This window comes from Lactuca serriola, chromosome 2 (assembly GCF_051521515.1).
Source record: "Lactuca serriola cultivar US96UC23 chromosome 2, Lser_US96UC23_V15, whole genome shotgun sequence".
NCBI classification, from domain to species: Eukaryota; Viridiplantae; Streptophyta; class Magnoliopsida; order Asterales; family Asteraceae; genus Lactuca; species Lactuca serriola.
In genome coordinates, this window is record NC_136409.1 from 51,955,862 (window position 1) to 51,961,172 (window position 5,311).

Sequence of the window (5,311 nt, forward strand, 5' to 3'; positions counted from 1 at the left end):
GAGATGATCATGAGAAGTGTGTCTAATATATTTTAGGAAGTACATGTGAAAAGACACAAGCACTAGCTTAATTAAGGAAGATGCCTAAAATGCTTTTATGTGCTAAATGATTTATGATGTTTTATGTTATCGTTTGATCAGATCTATGGTCTGTTGCCCACCGGATTTGGAAATTTTATGTGCTCAGATTTCTAAACGTTAAAATGCAGTTTTAGAACTAGCATGTAACTTTTCAAAGTAATAAGGAGGATTACACATTTAAACCTTCTCTATCGATATTCTCTTCTCGATGCACTAAACGCATGCTTCCATGAACAAAGCATCATGGTGAAGGCTCCTAGAGAATTGAGTAAATGGATGAAATGAAAAGGCTTATGATAATGATTGACACCTATCAGAAGATACTGTAAGAGTTGTATCTTGCCTTTAGAATATGTATGATAAAATAACAGTACATTCAGAGGAGTACAGTACGTTTAAAGTACACCTTCGATTGGTGGGATGATGGAACGATTGGTGTAACTTCTGAAGTTGTCCTATCGTGTGGCGTTTCCACCACCAACCGAGTTGAAACAAAATTGATGATTGAGGATACGCATGGAAGAATTCCTAGTAGAGTCTAGGGAAAATTTTATGATTATTTGGACACATTTGTATGTGTTAAAAATGTTTTTGTGATAAAAACTTGGAGAATTGTGGGACAATACTTGAGACGAATATGAGTAGGTGTGAATGGTAGTAGATGCCTATACTACTGGAAGCACATGACTCGTACTTGAATCAAGGAAAGTCACAAGGTTACCAAGGTGCTAGTAATTGATTCCGTGTTGTTCATGTATACTGTTACCATCGTTTCGGTAATGACTAATAAGATGCTTATTATTCGAACCCTAGTGGTTATATCATGTCGAGTCCGACTAAGATGAGTATGTTACATGGTTCAGAGAACCAAGATCGATGTAGCATCCGACTTAAGAGAAAAGCTTGATGTGAAAGTTAATCAAAGCGATCAATAGAAGTATCGTGAATAGTTGTTAAAGTAAGAAGCTTATAGCTAGAAGTGCTACATGCTAGAATGTGATTATATCGCATTAGAATATGAAGGAAGGTATATTTCATTCTGGAATTTAACTCTAAAAGACCTGAGTCTAAGCGTTGCATCATACGACAAGATGTCATTAGAACATGTCCCATCGGTCTCTTATGGTAATCGAAGTAAAGATTGTTTCCGAAGGAGCAGGAGTCTCCAATAAGGATCGAGATTATGACTTGAAGGTCACAATTGAAAGTCCAACGTGAGATAGAGAGCGGGTGCAAGATTAAGCACCGCCTGTAGTCCAAAAGTCCAAGCGTTAGATACTAATTCGAAGGAACATAGGAGTTGCAGTTATTACCTAGGATGAAAAGATAAGGTATGGAGTCATTATACAAGCCCTATTTCGTTAATGATTCTGGGACATAATCATCCTAAGGGGGAGATAATTGTAAAACCCGCAGATTCAGGTTAGTCAATTTAGAGACAATAAGCGTCAAAAATAACTATTTTTAATATAATATTATTTAGAATAAATAATATTGACCAAGTTGTAGTATATGTGACAAGGGTTCCGTATATATAAAGAACGCTGAAATTTGAGTTATAACAAAGAAGTTATGACACGTCGAAGTTTTACGGCAAAACCGACACGACGCCGGGGATCGTAAAAAGTGAATTTACGATAAAATACTTTCTAGCCTTAGCGATCTAAAAAAAGTCGTACTATATGTTAAAACGAGAGCGTGCATAAAAAGAACATCCAAATCTAAATTTGTATGAGGAAGTTACGATTTTTCTAAGATTTAGCATAACAGTGCACAGCTCGGAAATTCGAATTTTAGATCGGTCGATTTTTAGACAAAATAATCTAAATGAGAAATGAAGATATATTTAACTGGAGTTAAACGATAAAAAGACAGTCGAAATGGAGCTCGTATACGAAAGATATGGACGAAGCCTAGTCTCTACTCTACAAGCGTGACGAATTCGATACAATTTTGTAAATCTGAGATAGAATGAGAATTAGCCGACGGGGTCTAAATGAAAGTTGTAGTACTCGTAAATACCAATGTGTGGATAAAAATAACGTCAAGAATAGAGCTTGTATGTTAATGATATGGGCAAAACTTAGTCTCTACTCTTCAAGCGCGGCAAATTCGATACAGTTTTGTAAATCTGAGATAGAATGAGAATTAGCCGACGAGGTCTAAATGAAAGTTATAATACTCGTAAATACCAACGCATGGATATAAAGAATGTAGAAAATAGAGATCGTACGCGGAAGATAAGCACAAAACTTAGGGCATACTCTACGATTAAACCCTTATAAATAAGAGATGAACTCTTCATATTTTCTTCACACCATAAGCCTTTCTTTCTCTCTATAACTTCTCTCTAGTCTACCAAAACCCCTCTAAATCCCTAGTAACCTCAAGTTGCTAGAGGAAAGACCCATATCGCACGAAGGCTCCAAGAAAAAGAGCTTTTCGGCTCAAAAGCCCAGCACCAGCGGAGCCCGATTTTTAATAAAACCCGTTTTTTCGTCGAAGGAAAATAGAATCGTTAGAAGTGAAGCATTGCCCGAGTTTGGAATCATCACTTTTACAAGTGAGTGCATAGTCCATTTCATGAACATGATTTTAATACAAGTGTTGATTGAAGTATTAAATATATGTTTATGTGCGAGTTATTTGACGTTGCCTGAAATACGTGTTAAAGAACATACCTGATTATATATGATGATTTAGGATAAAGAGTAGACCTAAATTAATTATGGGGAATATTGGGTAGTATCTTCTTGTGAGTACGAGTGAGTTATACATAAAGAATAGAACTTTAAAATATGTCATTGATCCGGGAGCCTGGATTAGACATAGTTATTGTCCCTAATCGGAGAGTATGGATTGGACATAGTCAATTGTCATTAATCCGAGAGTATGGATTAAGAAATAGTCAACTGTCATTAATCCGGGAGTTGGATTAAGACATAGTCAGTTGTCCTTAGTCCGGGAGTATGGATAGGACATAGTTATTTGACATTAATCTGGGAGTATGGATTTAGACATTTGTCCCTAGTCCAAGAATATGCAATGGGCACAGTTATTGATCCGAGAGCATGGATTAAATTTGGTAGTACGGATTAAGTAAAGAGATAAATTTTAAGGTCGGAGAGTATGGATGGTGTCGTTGTGAGGATCGATAGGGTGGGGTAAGATTTGGTTATATATAGAATGAAATTGTATATTTTATGAGTTCTCAATTATATATATGATATAACATTGTAGGATTGAAACCATATGTACTCACCAGGTTTCCCAACGCCCTTGAAAGCCATTAACTAACCTTAAGAGCAATTATGGCTGGTCTCTCTCTTGGGTTAGCCCGCTTCTCTCTTTTAGGAGGAGGGAGATGACTCTGCTAATTCTTTATCAGTATGCTTAGGAAGCAAGGTTTTTAGGGGCTGGAAGGAGGGGAAGCTCTTCTTGGACTAGGAGGGGAAGGGATGGACGACGCTCCTCATTCATTATAACGATATTTCTGACCCACTAAGTTTATTCGTATCACAGGTGTCGATACGAAACTACATTTCACTGAGAAACTAAGGAGATGTAGATCACTAGTGTAAATGAATGTAAGGTCTGTTTATGCTTATGTTTCTGTATTAACGATAACATCCCAACGTTTTAAAAAGGAATACAATACATTTCTTCAGAAATGCTTTGATAATATATTTATAATGTTTTTCTGGGAACAAATTCCGCAACATATTTCTTTAAAATATACTCTGATTTTCAAAATAAATCATAAACAAATCGGTCTTTTCTGGCCGTGAAAATGGGGATGTCACATGTTAAAAGTTAAAGTCATAACTTTATAAGTAGAAATAATCATATTGTTTTAATATTGAAATTTAGTTTATTTATGATTACACTTTAGGTTTGATATTTATATAACCTTATTAACCAACTTATAAGTTATAACCATTAATTGAAAGACACTATAATTTATCACTTTTAACTATTTACAAATATTCTTTGGGTTGTTTAAGTTGAACTAAAATTTATATTTAAGTTAACCATATAATATTATATTTAAAATTAACAATTTAAGTATTTTATCTAAACTGTTCAAAAGTTGTAGCTTTAAAATGATAATGGTTTACATACAACAACATTTTAAAACTAATAAATTAAGTATAATATGTTAGAAGTTAAAGACAAAACTTTATAAGTAAAAGTAAATATATTATTATAGTGTTGAAATTTAGTTTATATATGATTACACTTTAGGTTTGATATTTATTTAACCTTATTAACCAACTTATAATTATTATTAGAAAGAAATTGAAAAGTCATGGGAGTTTCAAATGAATGTGATGAATGGAAAAACGCATGGGAGTTTCAAATGAAAGTAGTGAAAGGGAAAGTGCTTCCTTTATAAGTATACTAGGTGTAACCTCGCGCGTTGCGCAAGAATGCATTTAAGTGGTTAAAATAATTATGGAAAAAAATAGAAATATGTTGAAATTTACGTTTTTAGTCATGTTTTAGGCATTAACCAAATTATCAAATAACATAAAAATTCATCAACTTTTATTTTGAGACTATCTAATATAGTCCATACCTTATAAACTTATTTTTACTTTTATAATATCAATATATATTATAAGTTTTTGTATAATATTAATATAATCTAATTTTCTTATGTCCGATAATATTTTTTGGATAAAATAAGAAATAAGTTGTTTTGAATGAGCTATTAATAAACAATATTGAACTAATAAACTTTGTATTGCACTATTTATATTACACCAAAACATCCAAGGTTTCATATATGAACTTTTAAATATTAAACATTGAAATTAAGAATGAAGTCATAAAAAATATATCATTATATATAAATGTCATCAATAGTTTTAAAATAAGTCGATTAGTAAATATGAGATTTAATTTTAATTACATATTTTGCAAGGCATTTGTTTGACTTTATGTTGGTGCGCCGAGAATCTTCTTCCTTAATTTGTACCTAAATAATTAAGGTGAATAGGAATATAAAATATATATTACTAAGCATTAATATAAATAATTAAAAATGATATGTGGATCTCCTACCACCGGTTAAAGATAATATACCTCTCTAGTGGTATCGATTCCTATGTGAAATTGAAGTAGTCATTCTATGTACACCTTGTTTATTAATTACATAAACAAATATGAGTAACCAAACATAAAAATATTATCTTTATGTAGGAAAAATATTTTAGTTAACTAAAAA